Source organism: Microtus pennsylvanicus, chromosome 12, assembly GCF_037038515.1.
Source record: "Microtus pennsylvanicus isolate mMicPen1 chromosome 12, mMicPen1.hap1, whole genome shotgun sequence".
NCBI lineage: Eukaryota > Metazoa > Chordata > Mammalia > Rodentia > Cricetidae > Microtus > Microtus pennsylvanicus.
Genome location: NC_134590.1, coordinates 74,660,100 through 74,683,807, shown reverse-complemented (window position 1 = coordinate 74,683,807; position 23,708 = coordinate 74,660,100).

Here is a 23,708-nt window from a genome sequence, read left to right as displayed (position 1 = left end):
TTTAAAATGTCTCCTGTGAAAGTTGTATACAAGGAGTGGAGGCAGCCTGAGAGAAAACTGTGCTCAGTCAGAAAGTCTGGAAGTTCTTTCTAAGCAATCTGAACCCTTTTTCATTGGCTATCAAGTGACAGGATTTGGAGTTTTCCCTAATGGTTTTCAGTCTCACTTTGGTCTAATATTTTCTTACTATGCTTTATTCCACTCTTCTTAAATGTATATATGCCATTGGCTGCTGGAAGTATGTAATTTGCTTTTTGATTTTCCAGGGGGAAATTAAGAGATTGCCTTGAGTCTCTGAAGAGATTTTGAACTTTTAAATTGTATTGAGAGTATGAAAGAATTCGAGAACTTTTGAAATTGCATTTTAAATTATGATATGGTAATGAACCTACAGAGGCCAGGGAATAAAATGTGGTGGTTTGAATGAGAACGGTCACACTAGGTTCATGTGTTTGAATACTTGTTTACCAATTGGTTGAATTTTGGGGGAAGAACTGGGGAAATCATTCATAAATTACTCTAGGATCTGGGCATAACAATATATTCTGTCAAGTTGACAAGCAAAACTATCTATCATAGCTTCACTCCTGTCAATATCATAAACAAACACTTCACTTTTAATCCATAGCATCAAATACCTCCTTTCAGACTCATGAGCATATTAAATCATGAAAAGTTCCAATGCTCAGTTCCAACACTTTAAGAGTCCATAATGTTTTTCAATGTCCACTATAAAAAAAGAAAGAAAGAAAGAAAATTGCACATGACCAACATAGAGTGAAACAAAGTAAATATTTCTATTTCAAAATGAAAGAACTTGGGTATAGCAAAGAACAATCACACCAAAACAAGACCTGTCAACCACTGTAAATACTAAATCCTATGGTTGTAACTTCAGCATTTGGATCTCATAATGTAATCAATTAGGTTTCAGTTGATTTGGTAGTGACATCCATGCTTCATTTGCCTTAAAATCATATAAATCCTAGTCCTGGCCCACTCCCTGATCAGAGCTCTCTTCTGTTCATATTCTACTGAATGGCATCTCCAATGCCTTGTGCTTTCTGCTACAAGAGATTCACTTCATAGCTTTGTGCAACTGTTTTAGAGCCTGTCCACCAAGATCCAACCCTTTCACAAAGCTTGGACTCAACTGTTCTGCATGACCTCCTCAATCTTGCATCTTCTATCCTATCAATACCAGTTATGTATGGAAACACTGCCATGTTATGCTATTAGCTAGAGATGTTATCTGACCCACTTAGACAATAGTTGTCTCAGTTTTCGTGTATTAACCCAGAATTTCCCTAAGCAATTCCTTCCAAGAACGGGGAGCTGTCGATGGTACAGAAACTACTGTAAATATTGAAACTATCAAATATATGTAAAGCAGTCAACTCAGTATCATGTATCTGCTCAATTAAAATATTTTTTAATGTTTATTACCAGTCATATCTTAATTAGCCAAGCAAAGACAAGCATTAAAACACTGATTGATGTGGGTTATTGGCTTCATATTTGATTAAACTGTGTTCATAAATCATATTCGATGACAAGTAATTATCTATACATCTCTATTTATCTACGTCAATTTTGTTGATCATGCTGTTCTGAACTTTCAAATCCTGTTTGATTATTTTTCTTGTTTTTGTTGTGGTTTTTGAGGCAGAATAACAAAGTGTAACCCATGGTGGCTTGGAAGCACTGTGAAGAGCAGACTAGTAAACAATCTCTATTTGTTCTATCAATCAAAAAGAGCTATTTCAAATTTCTCTCTCAATTAAAAATGTTAAGTTTCTTCTTACATTCTCTTCCACTTTCTTTGGTACATTTATACAATTTATTGAAATAAATATGAATAAAATGTACCTTTAGCATATATAACCTTACAAATAAACATCTATTTACCTAAAACCCATAAAAACAGAACAAAATTAGCAATATTACTTCCTCAAGCTGTGTGATACACTCGTTGTCTGCTTCCTGTGCAAAAAGAATAGAGTGAGCTGTATACTGTTAGCCACTCATTTTGACAGGCAGGTAAGCAGCTCATCATAGAAAGCTGGAAAAAATGGATTCAACTATCACATACAAAAAAAAAATGCAAGTTGTTATAAGAAGCTATACTATCAAAAGGAGCCATTGCAACAAGTAATAACAAACAGCATCAGATGCCAATCGTTCCAAGAATAGAGTCACTTTTTAAATGGAATAAGGTGAGGTGTCGGGATTCTTACTTCTCCCAAAAGTGAAAAAACCACATAGGTGCAGACATTAGCAACAACAACATAATAATATAATACTATCAAATACCTGGGCTAAAGATCAGTGAAAAATTAATTATTTGTGAGAGATCCTGGGTTCAATCCTCAGCATTGAATTCTTTTCTGGTATTCCAGACTAAACTCTTCACAACACAACATGTTGCTACACTAATATTTTGTACATACCAAATAGAAATGGGTTATTTTCTTAAAATGTTTTTTACATAAATTTGTTTACATTTATTTGGTGAAATTTATGAGACACGTTTTATGAAATCCTCTTTTGGGGTCACTCAATATACTACTTTAATATGTAGTTATTCATATTTTAATTTATTGGATTAATTTTAAGTAATACATTTTCAGGTTATACTTATTTATATTTATAAATTTTAGGTAAGCATATATTTATATTATATCATATACAACGTAGACTATATTATTATTTCATCTTTCATGACTGACAATTCCTGATTGGACAGGAAATTTGGGAAGACGTAAATTTATCAGCAATATTTCTCTAGTTTCAAATTTTCAGAATCTACTCATTTGCAGTTGTATTAAGATATGGTCCTGATAGATCTTTTTTGTTAGATCTAAAAAGGCATATGAAAATGTTTTCTCATTAATTTGAAATAAAATTTAAGAAAACAGTCAACTGGCAATTTTCCTTTGACATCCTCTAATAATCTTTGTTGTTGCCATTGTTGGCCAGGCTGGCAAGTCAAAACTAGATGTTTTTGTCCAGGATGTACAGAATCCTCCCCTTGCTTCACTCTCTGCATTGATGCTCTTGAACACTGTTTAAAAGGGAGGGAGAGTGATCACTTCCTCTCTCACTTCCCTGCTGTGCACTTTGCCATGACACTACCCAAGCATGAGGTAGCACAAGAAACCAGCAGCTCCTGACATTTTTAATCTTGCTTCTTGTCCTAAGGCATGTATCCCCCTGAGAGAAGTCACGCAACTTCACTACAAAATTCAAGAAAACCTCAAGTGACATTTAGGTAGGAAGAGTTGATTGGTGGCCCAGAAATGCTTAGTCGAAGCACCTGGTCTTTCCAGGCATGAACCAGCAGCAAGATTAACAAACACTGTGTAATTACAGGGTCTTGGCAAATCATGCAGAAGTTAATTGAACAAGAAGCTAAATGACTATATTCAGTTTTCTGAAATGAACCGCTTTAACAGAGAACATTTGAGTTCATTCTCATTCTCATTATGATAAAATCTATAAATACCCTGGATTACTAGGATACCAGTAATGCAATATTTTTCCCTTGGAGCTACTGAAACTATTGTAATGAAGGTATCCCCCTGGAAAAAGTTGCATTTCTCCATGTACAGAGACAGTGTGAAGTAAAACTGTGGGGAAAGTACTTTGTAAGTCTCACTAAGAGTGTTTCTGACCAGATCTGGGGTAATCTTTGGGAAATTCATAAATGTAGGAAATCTGGAAATTTACACATGATGAACACTATAGATTATGAGCAGAAAATGTATTACAGGAGAAATTTGGCCTCCATTGCTATGAGCCTTTGGTAGGAGCCTAAAATACCATAATTCCATTTATTCCGTCAATTCACCATGAAAAACTCCTTATGTGTGTATGTCATGTATTTAGTTTGAGAAAATGCAAAGTTAAGCAACAAAAATACAACAATCAATATTTTGTATTTTAGGAGAAGATGAATAATGGGCAGAAAATTAGTAAGCAAAAGATACAGGAAAATGTAACAAATGTCCATGAATTACAACTGTTCTTTCAAAATGCTATTCTCTTAGTCAAAAGGAACTAACTTTCCCGCAGATAAGCAGGTAACATGACTCAGTAGTGCAATTCCTTGAATGACCTTGAGAATAGGGATAAGAGTCTGTGCAATTCCTTGAATGACCTTGAGAATAGGGATAAGAGTCTATTTGCAAATTACTAATTTTAATTATTGTTTATAGCCTTGTAATGTCTTGATAGAGATTTAGTATATGGTATTTAGTAAGACATAAAACCAATCTTAACTGAGTTTTTCGACATTTTGTTCAAAGCAATTTGTTCGTATTTTTAACTTTGTCAAGCTCCTCTTAGATTCAATCCACATTCTCTACTCACACAGCTCTGTATGCTGCACATTTTTAGCCCATCTACTCCAATTAGTGCTACCCACAAAGTGTTCAGTTTGCGGTCATCCATTGGAGCATGTCTGGGGACCACTTTTAAAGGAAACTGACTCTTATTCTCCCAGTAGTATCAATTGTCAACAGCACCTAAGCCCAACTTCTTTCTCCATGTTGGAGTTCTTTCTGGCTTAACTTGTTCAAGTTTTGTGCAGGCTGACATGATTACTACTAGTTCATATGTGTAACAACCCAGATGTGACCAGAAAATATTGTTTCCTTGTAGCCATACATTGCCCCCAACTATTGCATTATCTCTATCCCTTCAACTATGTTCCCGGAGCATTCGGTGGAGGGTATATATATGCGTGTGTGTGTGTGTGTGTGTGTGTGTGTGTGTATGTGTGTGTAGATTTAGGAGTAAGGATTCCCCAGTCTCTTAATTGTCTACACCTTGTCTAGATGTTGCTCTGTGTGTTAACTGCCATCTAGAGAAGAAGGAAACTTCTCTGATGAGGCTTGAGATATGTACTAATCTAGGCTATAGCCATGTGTGTTTAGGACACTTGTCCTGTTACCAAAGTAGATAGAAGCAGTAGGTTCTAGCCACAGGTTCCTGTCCTTAGTAATGGTGCCAGGTATCAGTTTCATCTTGTGGTGCATTAAATGCAATCTGAAAATAGTTGGGTACTCGTATGATGCTCATGTAACTTTTGGACCAGTGGTTATGCCTTTCTTAGCCGGTAGTTAATGTAGTTCACAGGTTTCATATCTAGGTAAGGTTAGAATTTCTTTTTCCTCTGCCAGTACTATGAAAACTTGTCAGTGGGGACAAAGTTTCTAGGTTAGTACCAGATTATGTCTCCATGTCCTTCGACTCAAATATGTTGTTTCTTCAACAATAGAGTTTACCATCAATTTGTGTGTGTGTGTGGGGGGGGGGTTAAGCAAAGGCATTGGCAAGAATCAGTGATATTTGGAGGATGTCTGGAACCTAATTAGCAAACAACTTTAAAAGAGATAACCCGTTTGTGACACTGGCACTGGACTTTTATTTGTTAGCCTTTGCTATCTAGTAAGGTTGTTGTTGCCCTAGTATAGATTATTACATTTAAATTCTTTTTAATGCATGTCTTTATACATAAATACATTGTGCACATATGTGTGTGTGTGTGTGTGTGCATGCAAGCGTGTGTGTCTGAGTCTTTGAGTGTGTATTTAGGAAGCTTCTATATTCTACAGTAGTAGATATTTTCAAAAATTCCTAAGCAATCCATCTATGTATTCCCTTCTCTACTGTACCCTTACCTCCCTTACCCCATTAGCCCTTTTTGTTTCATCATTCCCTTTAACTACTTTATGCACTGTTTAACCCACCTTTATTTTAAGGTATGCCTATAGATAAAACAATAGGTAGTTGAAACACAGGGCATATATTTTATTAGGGGTTGTGAAGACTAAAAATAACTTACATTTAACTACTTAATAATGGCAGAAGAATTATTGATTGCCTTTATCAATGTGTTATATTTTACCTTGCGTTAATATAACAAGTTGGCTGCTGATATGGGAACAGTTTCTAAAGGAAATCTTGACAGTTTTAGCAGGGCTTATTTTAAAGAAAGTCTCAAGGATCCAGTCACACTGTAGACAGCAAACAGCAGGTACCTATGCCCATCAATTCTCAGATGAAGCATTACAGACCAATAGGAAAATGGGTATCCAAAGCCTCCCTGGGCAGTAGCAGTCCTCACTGGCCTTCGTTAGACACAGTCTAAGCATTTGGTCAACTGTGATTCCCTAAGGCTCAATCGTGATTCGCTGAGCATACCTGTCCATCACAAGAAAATAACAGAATTTAACTTGCAGCGTGCTTATTACTTTGTTTGAGATACACAATGTGAGGAGACGGCTTTGGTGTAATTTTAGAGAGGAATGCCAGATTAATAGTGCCCTTTACAGAGAAAATGAGGAAAAGCTGAAAAATGTCCAGGCATAACCCAAAATCTCCAGCTTCCTGTGCCTCACCGCATTAGCTTCTGCACTGCCCACCCCCCTTAGGTACACTGTTGGGTCCTTGCCGTTGTAATTCAGTCAGCATGAACACCAGGATCCGCCAAAGCAGAATCTCTCCTATTGCCTCATTACATCCTGTCTTCTCACCTTGTAAAACAGTTACAAAGGAGCGTTTCCACAGAGGCATAACTGTTAGCACACCTGTGAGTTACATGGAGAAAAATAAAAGATTAATCAGCTTGAGTTCTTTTTCTTGACAAGTCACTAAAAAGTACACAGAAAAAAAAAAAAAAACGCAACTCTTTTTTTTATCATTAATCAAAGGAAGACAACTGTAGAATTTTAAGATGCTGATAAGATTTTAATTTGTTTCAAAGTTGAAAATAACTACATTGTTGGTGTTTTAGGGAGCATAATGAGCAATTATATTACACTCGATAGATTCGGCAGTAGAATATCACAAGTTAACAGCTGGAACTCATAAACACACAGTGTAGTGTGAACATGGAATTTGCCAGGATAAACCATCTGCAGAAAAGAACTATTCTGCAAATTTAAAAAGAAAGTGAAAAATGGTATTTGTCTTATTTAACAGATTTGCGAAATTGATGAGATTTTAAAAGTATATGAAGTCTCAATTCTTTATATTAGGAAGTTGGGTTAAAATAACAGAGAGAAGGGTGCTACAAAGAGATAGAGCAATATTTTCACATCTTGTGCAGTTGGTTTATTTGAGGATAATTTTTATAATTGAGCCAGTAAATGTTTATTGTTCTATATAAAATGAGATTCTTTTATGAGGTTTTATGCAATTTGCATTCTGCACTATTATTTGTGATGCATATCTCTCTTTATTCAAAGCCTTCAGTAACTCTACCATGCTTTTAAATTTATTTATTTTTTGTAAGAAGTACATAGCATGACTTCAAAAATGATTGAATATATTCACATTTTATTTGAACATACTGCCCTTTGGTTATATTTGTGTGTGTGTGTGTGTGTGTGTGTGTGTGTGTGTGTGTGTATTTTTACGGTACCTATTTTTTACTATACAACACCAGGTTTTTCCAGTTAGTAAGTAATTTAAAATATCAGCTAATGATTTGGAAAAATGTGTATTTTCTGTAATATTCTACATGTGAACACAATGCAACCATTTTCATTTTATCTCTATAGTTATACACTTTAGACTTTATTTACTTGTTTGCCCATCTCTTTTATCTGTATTTGGATATATTCTGATGTGATTTGTATACCTATATAAAAGGTTATCTAAATCTTTAGCAATTGTATTTAATTTTTTTAAATTCCATTTTAAAATTAGTATATTATTACTTTCTGAGGTCTGATACTTTGATCTGATATTTTGTTTTTGTATAAGTGACTGGAATATTTAAGCAGTCTATATTGACTAGTCTATCTTGTATATGATGTATAATACTGGAAATTCTGACTCACAAGTATTTCTCTCATTTGTTAGGATATTCTGACTGTAGTAATATGAAATTCCAAATAGGTTTTAAGTTACATTCCCCTGATAGAGAAGAATGCTGAACATTAGGGATAATTTAAATTTCTTAGTCTTTCTTTGTATTTTCTTTTTGAGGGCTCTGTTCAATTTCATGATCAATGTTAATTGGATTCTCTCTCTCTCGGTGTTTAGTTTTTTAAATACTTTCGCATCTTCTAGACTCTAATCCCATAGCAGATGTATGGCTGAAAGAAAATATTTTTGTGTGTGAAGGTTGTCTCTTCACTTGAATGAGAGTGTTATTTACTGTTAGAATGCATTTTAATTTCATGGGACTCCATTTGTTAATTAATGGTTTGACTTCCTATGCTACTGAGGTGGTGCATGTTCTGCACTTTGTCCTTTACAAATTTCAGGATAGCAGGTATTTTGTTGAGGTTCTTCAGGTATTTGGAGCTAAGGTCAGTGCAGGGGGAGAGATAATGATCTTGTCCCTTTATTCTAAGGGTAAATATACTATTTCTCCAGCACATTATTTTGACGGTGCTGTTTTTTCTTACAGAAGTGGGTATTTCTCACATACTTATCAAATAGAGCATGGCTGTAGATACATGGAGTAATTTCTGGAATCCAGAATCTATTCCATTACCAATATGTATGTCTATTTGTATGTCATCAATATGTTTTTTTAATATAATGACTCAGTATTATAACTTGAAATCTCAGATGGAGATACATAGAGCAGAGTTTTTACTATACAGAATCATTTTTACTATCTACATTTTTTGTGCTTCCATATGATTTTTAAGATTGTCTTTTCAATTACTGTAAGAATTACATTGGAATTTTGATGGGAATTACTCTGAATTGGTATGTTGCTTTTGGTACTAAGACCATTTTTGTAATATTAATCCTATGAACACAGGAGCATGGGAGATCTTCCCATCTTGTGATATTTTCATCACAGTATTGTTTGCTTTAAAATTTTAGTATAGAAGAATTTTATTTCCTGAATTAGATTTATTTAAAATGTTTCTGACAAAATTACTAAAAGGATTGTTTTCCTGATTTCTATTCCAGTAGGTTTGTCATTGGTATATAGAAAGACTACTGCCTTTTTGTGTTAATTTGGTATGCTGTTGTTTTGATGACAGTGATCCCGTAAGATAAAAAAAAAATAGTAATAAGTTCAAATAAAAATCAAAACAACATGGGCCATAAAAACAAGAAGAAAGATATTTATTAAGAGATTTTTTTCAATGTCCTCAAGTACATGTCTAAGAACTATAATATTTTGATATTATGTACATCCATGGCTATATTACAGAGATAGAAGTGTCTCTGCTTTACCTAGAGAAGTAAATAAACAGGTATATTGAGTTGCATGAACAAAGGGAAATATTGATAAAATTTTATTTGTTGTTTAAAGAAAGTTAAAGGGAAGAAAATAAATAATCATAGGTAAAACAGTGTTGAAACTGTAATTTTAAGGTATATTATCATCTAGTTAGTATACAATAGAAAATTATAAAAGCATTTCAAGAATAAATTTTGAAACACAGTTATAAACATAAGCCTTATAAAAATTGGTTTAAACCAAGTGTGGTGACTCACACTTCTAATCTCAGCACTCCTGAGGCTGAGGCAAAGGACTGACCTAAGTGAAAAACTTAACTCTAGATAGATAGATAGATAGATAGATAGATAGATAGATAGATAGATAGATAGATAGGCAAATAAAACCAAAAAAAATCAAGCAAAATAAAACAAAATCAAGAAAGAAAGGTTTAAATATTTGACATGTACAAAATTAAATCAAGCTTGACATACATGTTAATGATGTTAAATTACTATTTATAGCATTATTTGCTATAAATATATGTTGGTTGAGATAGATCCTGGAAGTGTTACATATATGTTGCTATTTACATCTCTTTCTTTGTAAATCATTTGTGTGTTCAATCAGGGCTATTTAGTTAGCAAATTACATAAAGGCAGACCCAAATAAACAGAAAGCTGTTAAGATAACTTTTTCTATATTCATATGTGAATGTATTATAAAGTCAAACAAAATTGATCAGTATAATTTAACAAATTTAATTAACTAAGAAAATAAAGAAATGAATGTGAACCAGCAGCATAGATAGAAGTAAACATTGTGAAAACTCAACAGCTACTGAAGGATAGTATTCAAGTTTTGTTATTAAGTACTACAGATTTCAGAGCATTGGAATTTATTTGTATTTCATTATCTACAGAAATTGACAGAACCTCAGTTTGTGAAAAAATGAGTTGTGTAGGTAAAAAATGACAGCAAATTTCTAGCTAAAATGCACAAAGGGGGGTAAATATAAACACACAGAAGACAGAATATTTAGGAAAACTAATATGTTAAAGCAATTGACTTAAAATTGTTGAGAGACAAAGCAAATGCTGTTTAATAAGTTTTCTCTGGGAGAAGGATTTTCTTTTCTATCCATACTTTTTCTCTTCACAAATGCAGTAGAAGGAAGAATATCCTCAAGACAGTTTCTCTAAGGTTTGCATTAAAATGTATCTTGTCTGAATATCTCAGATGTCAGGTGAAGAGGAGACAGTTATGTCATGATAGTCAGCAGTTGCTGTTAACACACTATATCGCATCAGTATCTGAATCCACTTTTGTTTTTTTAATATTTATTTATTTATTTATTTATTTTGTATACAATATTCTGTCTGTATGTATGCCTGAAGGCCAGAAGAGGGCGCCAGTCCTCATTACAGATGGTTGTAAGACACCACGTGGTTGCTGGGAATTGAACTCAGGATCTTTGGAAGAGCAGGTGATGCTTTTAACCACTGAGCCATCTCTCCAGCCCCCTGAATCCACTTTTCAATTACAAGGATAAATGGATCAAGTCTTGACTCTTTAATGTATTCATCTTATTATGCTAAGAAGTGTTTTCTTTTTCTTTTTTTCCATAAGATTCCAAATTGACCAACCTCAGCTGTCCTTACTTTATGGCCTTGCTAAGCCCAAAGCTATTTAGTATATCAGTCATTGTTTCTAAGTGCTCACAAGTTATACACAGCTTTGCAGTTGTGAGCAATCCTTCCACGTTTCTAAATCATCCCTGACACCTGTTCTTGATTTTTCTCACTAATGCTTCCTTACTGATCACTCAGTAAAAATGGAAAGATAAGTTCCCAGTCCGCTATTTAATGATATTTGACTTTCATTTAGCTCTCAGAGATGAAAGTAAACCTAAGCATGCATTATGGTGTTGTATCTGTGTACACTGGCATTAATTTTTTTCACCTCTTCTTTCCCGTAAAAATCTGTTCCTATGCAGGACAATATTATCAAATACCTGAGGACACAAGCATACGGGAGTGTCACAACCCGTCCTAGCTCAGCGTGTACAAATGTCTGTATGGAATTCTTAGCACCAAAGGGCAAGGTTGCAAAATTATAATAATACAAATCATGATAAATCCCCATATAAACATAATTCTGCATAAAAAGTTATTATATACTTAATATCTTACATTGATTTTGCTGTATTTCTAGAAGTTCAAGCCTGAAACAGAATTCGCAAAGTTAGAATCCAGTTATTTTTTTTCCTAATGCTTTTTTATTAAAAATTTCTCCCCCGCCTCCCTTTTGCCTCCTCCTCCCCCCACTCCCCACCCCCCACTCCCTTCCCCCTCCCTCTCCAGTCCAAAGAGCAGTCAGGGTTCCCTGCCCTGTGGGAAGTCCAAGGTCCTCCCCACTCCATCCAGGTCTAGGTAGGTGAGCATTCAAACAGGCTAGGCTCCCACAAAGCCAGTACATGTAGTAGAATCAAAACTCAGTGCCATTGTCCTTGGCTTCTCGGCAGCCTTCATTGTCCGCCTTGTTCAGAGAGTCCGGTTTTATCCCATGCTTTTTCAGTCCCAGTCCAGCTGGTCTTGGTGAGCTTCTGTTAGATCAGCCCCACTGTCTCAGTGGGTGGGTGCACCCCTCGTGGTCCTGACTTCCTTGCTCATGTTCTCCCTCCTTCTGTTCCTCATTTCTTGTTTTCAGTGTAGCTACAGCCCCTTTTTTCTGGAGCCCAAATCAGAGAATCTGACTTTGATCTTTCAGTATCTAATTTAAGGGCTATTTGAACTTCAAGAATTCATTTCCTAGGAGCCTGGGGAACTCGATGATTAAGAGCACTGACTGGTCTTTCAGGGAACCTGGATTCTATTCACAGGATCCAAGTGTTACCACACAGTCCTCTCGTTAGAGTTATCCTATTGTTTTTCCCTGGAACTGAGCAGTGTTAGGTTATCTCATTTCTTTGGTTGCCATATCACTTGTAATTCTCTTATTTATCATAAGAAATATCATGATTCCACTGAGGAATTTGTCATTGTCTTATAACCTGATGTTTCTCCAGGTTCTGGAGAGCTTGCATGAAATGGTTGCATTTGCATGCTTCAGACACAATCTATTTTCTGATTATTAAAATGTTCATTATTTTTCTCCCTCTCAGCCGTTCATGAGAGGGGGGTTAATTAAAATAACAATTACAATAAAAATAGTCTCCTCCAAAATTATAAACTATCTAACAAAATCTTAGTGCTAGGTAGAAAAAAAACCTTCTAACTTTCATTTGAATTTGTAGGAAAGTCCAAGAGACCTCCCAAATAATACAGTTTCTTGCTTGATACCTTCCAGAAAAAGAAGGAAAACCCTATTACTGAAAATACTACAAATTGTGGAAACATTTTACAGGACTTAGTATGGATCTGAACAGGAAGCCTCCTCCCTGAGGATGAGTTCTCACAGTTTCAGAAGAAGGCATGCAGACTCTCAGTGAGGAGGAGCCAATAACCCAACCCTGTTGTAATACCAATGAATCAAAACAAGGACTGCCACAGTAGGAAACACTGAAAGTGGCATTAATAGCAACACATTGGACACAAGGCCCACGCTGTAGGAGGGAATTCAGTGTTGGCACTGTAAATTTGGGAGGAGAGCCTACTACTGCCCATTCCCTAAACAAATGCAATTGCTAGCTACTCACCCTTATATCAACAACAACAACAACAAAATGTTAGCTGTTATTCTTCATCAAATAGTTTTCTTTTGTAGCATACAGAAACCATTACAAAAAGACACAACTGGTCAAAATGTGGGCACCCACTGACCATGGAGTCCCTAGTCCTAGCTAGTGTATTTATACCACAACTACACCGGTGCCTGAGGGAAAACAGCAGAAGAAGTGATGGAAATCTTGAAGACCGTAAAAAAGAGGGGATCAGAACATCTGTTGTGATATAGTCCCTTCTGAAAAAAAAATCAAGAAATAAAACACAACAAAAATAACAAAAATCCTCAAAAGGAAAAACTGACAAAATATTAATCATAAATTTAAATTTTTTCTTTTATTAACTAAATAAAATTCACATACATATAGACCTTTAAAAATGCTTATTTCTTCAAAGTTCTTCCCTATAAATTTTAGAATTACTTCTATGTTCTATTATTTCATAACTTGATTTTATTTTAGAAGTATTTGGTAGAGTTTATATACATATAGTGATAAATGGTATCTATTATGTCAAAAATAATCCACATTTTACTAAATGTCAACAGTTTGCAGATGATGATAACTCATGAAGTTCACAATTGATAAATAAGTCTTAATGTTTGCACTTGACATCAATCAAATGGTCTGTGTTTATTTATTCTCATTAGATCATATCTACTCAGTAGTTTCCTTAAATATAAGAATCTCAGTTTTCTTAAAACAAGACAAAACAATAATAATAATAATAAACAATAATAAAACAAAACAAGAACATGAAGTGTATGGGGGTAGGCAGATCTGTGAGAAGTTGGGGAGAGGAGTAGGGAATAAAGGTAATCAAAATGTGTTTATGAAATTTTACATCAAGTAATACAGAGCATATTATTTTCAAATTCCTCTTCACTAGGATAAAATTTCCTGTTAGGAGCTCTACAATATCTAATGTTAATATCACCATCAGGAATATTCAAAGTAAAGACACTATGAGATTTCATCTTACACCTGTCAGGATGGCTAGGATCAATAAAACAGGTGACAGTCATGCAGGAGGGCATGCGGAGTTAGGGGCACACCCAGCCAGTGCAGGTTGGAATGCCAACTTGAAGGGCCTGTTTGAAAATCATGGCGGTGATTCCAAAGGAAGGGGAAAATCAATCCTCTCCAAGATCCAGCTGTATCACTCATGGGCATAAGGCACAGGACTCTTCACCCAATCACAGAGCAATTCCCAAACATATTCACTGATGCTCTATTTATAACAGCCAGAAATTTGAAAAAGCCTAGATGTCCCTCAACAGAAGAATTAATCAAGAAAATATAGTAAATATACATAATAGAATATTACTCAGCCATCAAAACAAACAGACAAACAAAATGCTGAAATTCACAGGTAAAAAGACATAATGAGAAAAAAAGTAAAAATGAGGTAAACTAGACCCAGAAAATGGTATTTATTCACTTATATGTAGATGTTTGCTGTTACATCAATGATAACCAAGCTACAATCCATAGACTCACAGAAGGTATGTGTAGTGTAAGGCTCTAGAGGGAACAAATAGTTGTTTGTTGTTGTTCTTTTTAATTAACTAATTGATTGATTGATTAAAAAATTATCTTTTCTCATTTTACATGCCAGCAACAGTTCTCCCACCTCCCCTGCTCCCACTCCCTTTACCTTCCTCCTGATTATCCCCATCCTCTCGTTAGAGAGTTTAAGGCTTCTCATGGGGAGTCAATGAAGTCTAGAACATTGCTTTGGGGAAGGACCAGGGCCCTCCTCACTATATCCAGGCTGAGCAAGGTATCCTTCAAAAGAATGAGTTTCAAAAAGCCAGTACAAGTAGATGAGATAAATCCTTGTCTCACTGCCAGTAACTACACAGTCTGACCCAGTCATACAACTGTTACCCACATTCAGTTTAATCCTCATCAATAAGACAAGAAAAGGAGATCAAGGGGGATACATATGAGAAAATAAGTCAAAATTTCCCTATTTGCTGATGATATGATAGTATACATAAGTAAACTGAAAAAAATCTACCAGGGATCTTCTACAACTCATGAACATCTTCAGTAAGGTAGCAAAATACAAACTACCAGCAAATGAGGAGTGTTGCCCTTACCCCCACATCCTCTCCAGCAAAAGATGTCATCAGTGTTTTTTATCTTGGTCATTCTTACTGGCATAAGATGGAATCTCAGAGTTCTTTTGATTTGAATTTCTCTGATAGTTAAGGATGTTGTGCATTTCCTTAAGTGACATCCAGCCATTTTAGATTTCTGTTGAGAGTTCTCTGTTTAAGACTGTACCACATTTTTTTATTGGATTATTTGTTCTTTTGATGACCATTATTTTGAATTTTTATATATTTTGGAGATAATCCTTCTTTATGATGTGGGGTTGGTGATGATGTTTTCCCATTCTGTAGGCTGCCATTTTGTCTTTGTTGACCACGTCCTCTGCTTTACAGATGCTTCTTAGTTTCAGGAGGTCCCATTTATTAATTGTTGCTTCCAGAGTTTGGGGTACTAGGTTTATAATTAGTAGTCTCCTGTGTCAATGCATTCAAGTGTACTTCTACTTTCTCTTCTAGGAGGTTCAATGGGATTGGTTTTATATTTAGTTCTTTGACCCATTTGGATTGAGTTTTCTGCATGGAGATAAAAATGGATCTATTTGCATTCTTCTACTTGTTGATATCCAGTTATGCCAGCACCATTTGTAGAATATGCTTTCTTTTTTCCATTTTATATTTTTTTGCTTCTTTTTCAAAAATCAGGTGTAGTGATAAGTCCCGCCCCTTAGGGGGCGTGTTCGCCTCAGGCTAATGTCTGCCTATAAATTTGGCAAGCTTGCTCCGAGCTGTCTCTTCTACTTTCCTGGTCTCCGCAGAACGGTGGTTCTGTAAGTCTATTTCTACATTAAAACTATATATATTTTTACAAACTGCATTCGTTTACACCGCTACAATCAGGTGCTTATATATGTGTGTATTGATATCCAGGTCTTTGATTAGATTCCTTTGATCCTTTAATCTGTTTTTATGCCCAAACCAGGCTGTTTTTATTACTGCAGCTCTATAGTAGCATTTGATTTCAGGCATTATAATGCCTCAGAAGTCCCTTTATTGTTCCAGATTGTTTTGGCTATCCTGGGTTCCTTGTGTTTCCATGTTAAAATGAGTTCTTTTGAGGTCTGTGAAGAATTTTTCTGGGATATTGAGGTTCATTGCATTGAATCTGTAGATTGCTTTTGGTAAGATTGTGATTTTTACTAGGTCAATTCTCCCTACCCAAGAGCATGGGAGACCTTTCCAATAGCCAATTATTGTATGAGTTTCTTCTAATTAGTCTAGAGACTACCAATATTACTGACACAAGACAGTTTTCCTTTCCTACAACTCAGAACTAAACAGGATGGGCAATAATCAACAATTGAATACGTTGAATGGGAGAAACAGAAAGAAAAAAAAATACCCAAGCATGGTGGCTCACACCATTCAGCAGACTGAGGCAGGAGGATCACTACAATTAGTAGATTTACTAACTTCCAATACTGACCTTGCTTATCAAGAAATTCATATTGATTTCCCATTCCAAAAATGTAAAAAAAAAAGAAAAAAATTTCTAAGGATGAACCTAATGAAGGAAAGGAAAGACATCAATAATGAAAACGTTAACACATTAGTAAGAAAAGAAATGTCCATTCCTAGCACAGATGCACAGCTGCATCTTTAGCATACAAAATATGCAGGGATGTGATTTTTGATGCGTTTATCTTCAAAGCCTGTACCGTCCTTTGGACTTCTTATACTTCAGCTGTCATGCTTAATATTAATTAGGCAGTTGTTTCTGGCTTTCTTGAAACTTCAGTGTTATTGAAGAAGTTATGCTGTGCTTTAATACTGTCTTTTCTTTGAATTATATCCAGAACCCTGGTCATTTATCTATTCTTACTTATATCGCCTGCAGACAATCCAAACTTACTTGGACAAAGACTATTGCCGCAGAGAACTAGCTGTTCTTTTAGCTTGAGTATTATCATGATAACATGCAGACACCTATATCAAGCACATATATACACTATGACACATGTCAACACATGTATATAAAGAAATATACAATCATTCATGCACAAGCATGCATAGATACACACAGGAATAAACATACACATATGTACATACATGGTTGCACATGCATGCATACATGCACATCTACACGTGAACACACATGCTTGGGCGTGTGCAAGTATGAGTGTACACACATACATACACAGGTCCCTCATAGCCTCCATATAACAGTCAAAACATGTAGACAATTATATTAATATTTATAATAAACTTTTTCTTTAAAATCACTTTTTCCTTTGTAATGCAAATCAAAGTCAAAGATGTTGCAAACCTCAGCTCTCATACTTTGGCTGTTTTTTCATCATAATCTCTGTTAGCTAACTCACAAGTCTTGAATGACTTTGGATGCTTTACTACTTTTGAAATTGTCATGACAGAGAGATTCCGCAGAACTCATGTACTAGTTTTTCTTAACAAGTGTTATATCTGTCCTGTCTGGAATCCTTGTGCTGTTCTACATCCCTCTCTTTTCTCAGCTGCCTTTTTGATGCTCCTCATCAGCAGGCATTTTCTTGACTCCATGAATTCATGCACTCCTGATTGTCTGCTAAACCTTTACTCACTATTCCTTAAGAAGTGATAATTAGAGAGGAAATATTACTTGTTTGTTTTTGATTTTCTAGCTCTTTGAACATAGCTTCTTAGGATGAGGTGGCTGTTAAATATTTGTTAAAAGTGTGAATTAGTTCTAATTTAGTGTGCAACAGCCTGACATGAACTAAGCCAGGAATGTGTTGTTTATCACACTGTTAGCATCTTCCAGAATCTCTTCTTGTGATGTTGCTGAAATTTCATTGTATGCTTTCCTCCGTGCAGATAGCTCTCCTTGTCAGTAACAGAGTAACAAAGGAATGTTTTTGAACTCTGTGTTAGAATATCCAAGTTGAAGCTTATTTCCTCATTGTCAGAGAAATCTACACCCTTATCCTTTTATTGTGCCATGGAACTACTTCCCTCTCTGGGTATGACAATTATCTCTTGCATATTTCACGATCTAAATTTTTTTGCTTTTGTAGACAAATGATGATTTAGTTATTAGAAATTATTTATCATTAAGAAATTGAAACTAACACTACTCACTGTCTTGTGCATTTGGGTTTTATTTAGCACACTGATCTCACTGTATCTTCTTAAAAGTTCACTGGGCGATTTCTACTTACAGTTAAAATGAGATCCAGGAAACTGAAGTAAGTTTGATACATAGATATGGTTAAACTGTGTGTGTGTGTGTGTGTGTGTGTGTGTGTGTGTGTGTGTGTGTGTGTGTGCGTGAATCCCTTTTTGTTTGTTTGGTTTTGGACTGGCGTTTTGAGATTCTGACAATGTGACCCAGTGATTCCTGGAACTGGCCAGCATCTGAATCAATAGTCTGAGCAAAAATGTACGCACAGTAGCCTTTCTGGAGGCAGAATGTTAGCTACCCTTCTTTGCTCCAGGTGCAGATATGGGTGGTGTTCTTTTTTCCTCTGGAAGTATCTCTTCTCTGCAACCGTGAGTTATTGAAACATCTGAATACAGCTACAACCCAAAGAAGAAATACATTTGTGATCTGATAAATATTACCATTCTAGGAAAAATAATTTATATATGCACAGCATGGTGCTTCTTCCCACTGTTAATAGGCATTGCTGAATCTCTTAAAAAGCACCGAGTTTTAGGTTTCTTTGATAAGTCTGAGTCATTATGGCTACCAAAAAATTTAAATCCCCATCAATCACCTTGCTTGTTTTTTTTTCTGAGCACAGGAGAAGGACATTTTATGTTTTTATTTTAAGGGTCCTCTTATCCCCTCAAAAACAACCTTCTATATCATGTGAATCTTCAGAGAACAAATGGATAGCTTCTTTATAAAAATATGGACTTATGTTTAGTTTTTCCATATTTTTGCTAGTATTTATGAGAATTGATCTTACTTTGTCACTGAGACTGGCATTATTTTATCATCATATCCCAACCTCTTGAACATTTGGTGTAGGTGTTTGTCATAATGTTTAGCTAAAATTACTTCTTAAATATACTTGAGATACACAAGCTCAAAAGCTTTCATTAAATTACTTCAGTTTAAAATAGTACGTAATTAAATATTGTGCATTTGTTTATATTCTTGTATGTGTTTCAGAATGCATGCTCATGTGCATGTGTATATATCTGTATTATATACAAATATATGTATATTGTCATTCTGTATGTGTGTATTAATGATACTCATATAACCAAAATTATTCAAAATGGTATATCATGTAAAGTTCCAAGTTTATATACACATACATGCATTATATATGTATATGTATATGTGTGTGTGTGTGTGTGTGTATATCAGCAACAAACCAAGATATACTGCATTCAGAGTCTTAAAAGCTTAATTTTATGACTTTTTCAAATGAATGGTAAAAACTAGTGAATATATGGAATGATTTTTTTCCTCTCTTCCAGATTCATTCCTATCTCAGGGTTCTGTGATAAACAATAAATTAGAATCATTGATGAATCTGCCTAGAATCAGAAAACTGCATTACATTGTAGTGAAATGACAGTACGGGTGTGGAAACACTTGCCTCCAAATGTGAGCTTTACCATGATGTATATAGCAGCGTGCTATGTGGTTGTTACTACACTTTCTAAGTGATACCATAGCATAGGTACACTGGAAAACATTTTCAAATGAGCACAGTTGCCAGGTGTTCAAACAGTTTGTTGTTCTATGCTAATACATTGCCATATTTTATTTTGACTGATAAATTTGCATGTATTTCTAGCATAGCATGTGTTGTTTCGATGTATGTTATGCAACATTTCAGGGTTCTCACTTAAAATCTTGCTAAATTTTTGCTAAAATTGAAAGAACAATGTTGAAGGGTTCTTATCCTAGCAAGTGCTGATTGGCTTCTCAGGTCTTCTGCACTTGCCTGCCAGTTTTCAATGCTGTCAATGAAACAAATGGGTTTCTGTCTCTCTACATCTGTTCTGAACTCCTCAGTGTCAGCCAACACTGTGTTCCTGTGTGTATCTGCATGTTTCAAGTTCCTTTACTGGAGCATCTTTCCAGATGGTAAATGGTTAGTTAGTTTTCCTTGTAGATATCGGTAAAGTGTTTTACTTTCTCTGGTAATAAATAATATCATCGATCATAATGACTTTCTCTAGAATTTTCCTCTACTAGCTAAAACATTAGTCCAATATTTAAATGATTTACTAGACCATAATTCTTCCTATTTTTTTATGCTGTATAAGATGGTGGATTAACTTCCTTTACGCACAAGGAATAACATTTCTCCAAAAGTATTTTATGATATAATTTATTCTTTAACTGTGCTGTATATTACAACATCTGACAAAACAAAACAAAAATAGAAGCAACAAGACTAAAATGTTTCTTAACTGGGTTGCTAGTCTATTTCTATGACAATTCCGTACTTTTTTCAATAAGGACACATACATAATAGTCTCACATTCTTATGGAAAATTTTTCAATTATAAATATTTTGAGCAAGTTATGCTAACATATGAACTTACATATTTAAACTCTTAGGAAGTTTGTTAACTTTTATTCTATCGAAGTGTAAATCCCTAAGACTTTCAAAATCACCTTTCCTACGTGTTGGCTTTCATCGTTAAAGGGCTCTGAGGTCGCCATAGTTAGCAATGGGGATTAACTTCCAATGTTTCATTTAACTTGGCGTATTAGCTGCAAATAACCAATTATTGACTTATACTTGAATATAAGTCATTTCCATATATTAGGAGATAAATTCTAGGGAGCAAAGCCCATGAATAACACTGTACATTCATCCTGTGTGATATGTGCACCATTGAGGAGTGTTTTGTTCTCAGTAGAGCAGGTATAAAAACATGAAAGTCAAACTGATTTTCTTCCTCTTCTGTAAATGCCAGGTTACTGTTTCTTTGACATTTCCCTTGATGTTCCATTATACTCTATGCAATTCTCATTATCATCTTCAAAGTATACTGCAAAAAAAAAAAAAAGCAGAAAGGCTTGGAAACATTTCAGTCCAGAGAAATCCAAATATGTTCTGCTCTGAAGAATAACAGTAATCAAGGTTCTAAGGAACTTAAGCCAACTGGGAGAGCAAGGATGGGACCCTTTCAGAGAAACTGTTCCTTTTGCCCTTCCTAGGAGTTTGAAAATGCTGCAAAGTGTTAAGACTGCTAAGAAAATGAAAGAAAGAAAGAAAGAAAGAAAGAAAGAAAGAAAGAAAGAAAGAAAGAAAGAAAGAAAGAAAGAGCGAGAAAGAAAGAAGGAAATAAAGAGCGAGAGAAAGAGAAAGAGAGAGAAGAGGATGGCAGAAAAAGAAAAAAAAGAAAACTTATGAAAGGAAAAAAAAAGAGCTCATCTAAGGAAGAATAGCATGGATGGACCAGTGAGGAAGCAGGAGAGGGAGTCAGGAAAGGGCATAGCCTTGGGATTCTATGAAACATCTCTTCCAGAGCCCACAGGTGGACTCCCAGCTCTGGATCACCCATTTATTCCTGGATTAATGTCTGTTTTAATAAAAGTTGTAGCCTCTCTCTCCTTTGCCTTATAGGAGCCATTTTTATTAGAATCACCACAGACCATACAATTAACATAAAAACTAATCCAAATACTCATAATAATTTTTTTCTCTCTACTCTGTGATTTCAGGTCTGTAAAAACTTTTTCCTATTACAGTGGATATTGAATTTGTAATGTGCGAGAAAAACAGAACTAGAAACTCTGACTCAGTCCACTCATACTGGGTGCAAGCCCAGTTTGTCATTCTAAAATGCATTCTTAGGAATTCCTCTCACTTAACATGGCTTACACTGTCATTATCCCCCAGGAGCATACATTAAGAGAAGAAAGAACAACTCTGGTGTTTACCTTACATAGGAGTGCTCAGGTGAGCAAACATCATCCAATGAAAAAAATTCCAGCATAATAACAAAAAGGTATATATTTTATTTAGCTACAAACTTAAGGGAAATGTGAATTCAATGCTTGAATTCAATGTGAATCGTGTAGCAGTAACAATAGAGAGCACACATGCTTCAAGTATGGGTCAAAGAACCTAACAAGACCATTAGTTTTGAACACTTTGCCTTTACTGCGGAATGGTTGTGAGGGTATTGGGAGACTTCCAGACTGCACATATGGCACACAGTTGTGAAGCATTCATTTTAGTGTGCTTTTGTGTACAGTTAACAAGATCTGAGCAACACTTCAAAACAAGCACTTTTTTTCTAAGAAAGTAGTAGCAACATACTCAAAACTATTTCAAATGTTAATCTATTATGAGGTGAAATACCAAAGCTTTGTGCTCCCCTCTTCCTGTGGGAAGTTAAGGCCTATTAGACTGAGAGATCTGAGAGATGAGCCAACACCTGGACTTTGCCTGATATTTTCAGAGGTCCTGATCATACCTACCTAATGAGGGGTGACCACGCAATGTCAACAGATCACGATGCCTGGGTGTGGGAAGAGTATATAAGGTTCTCCTCATTGCTAAATAAACCAGTCTGCTGTATCCCTTCCACTGGAATCCAAGCGTCTGTGGTTTTGATATCATGCCTTCTCAACCCCTTCACCAAGGAAGATGTTAGGGCCCAGCTACATCTGGCATCCATATCAGGGACTTCTAGCATAGATTTTGAGCTCACCTGATCAGAGTTTTATTTTTTTTTATTTCATTGCAGTCGTACTGTAAATTTTTGGGATTTTGCCCAAAACAGGTTCTACTTGTCTCCCTCTCCTCACTCGCCACACTGCACAACACCCCCAACATGGTATATTTTGATGAAAAGGCCTTCAAAGTTGTGTGTTCTCAGTCCTTTTGGCAGGTAAGCTTTGCGATCCCAATTCTTTATTTTTTTGTGTTGTCTGTTATGTTTGTTTGTCTGTCCAGTTAGGAAGGCAGATTTTTTCTCTTTTGGTTTGCCCAGCTCCTCAACTGAGCATTTTTCCACCCCTTTGGTTGCCATCTTCTCTCTGACTGTTTCCTACCTGCTATCGCCTTCTATAAAATAGAAACCTCTCCATCACCTCCACCTCTTCCCTGTCTGTTCTCTCCTTTACATCTGAGAAGAGACATGAAACATGATAAGGAGAGCATGGCCACAGTTAAAAAGCACATGTGCCGCCTTCACATTAGCTCTACTCCTATCAAGGGAGGCTACACCTCCACCTCAGTACTCTTAAAATGTAAAGTAAGGTCCACTTTCCCATGAGGGCATAAATTCCCTTGCCCTTACACTGCTGTATGACCCCCCAGGCACTGCTGCCCTCATCCTGTCTCCCACCTCAGGCCTCAAAGCCTGGCAGAACCTTTCCCAGTCAACCTGGAACAAAATGTTAACCAGCGCTGGCTTCCCAGCCCCATAGCTTAACTCCTCTATAACTGGAAGGCTGCTAATGAGTCAACCTGGATTCACCTTACTTTGAATAGGCCCTCACTCAATGGACAACGCAACTACAGACTTACTTTAATTGGTATAGTCTGCACAAAGCTGTGCTGGAGTTGCCCATGATTCTTAGCTGAAAATTGGTTTACAAGGATCAGGCAGAACCTCAAGCACAAATGAACCTCTTCATTAATGTTCCAGTGACCTTTGCCATGCTCACTGGACAAGTTAACTTTGTTCAGCCCATCCAACAGGCACAGATTGACCACCAAGCCTATTTCCCAACAGGTTTCTGACC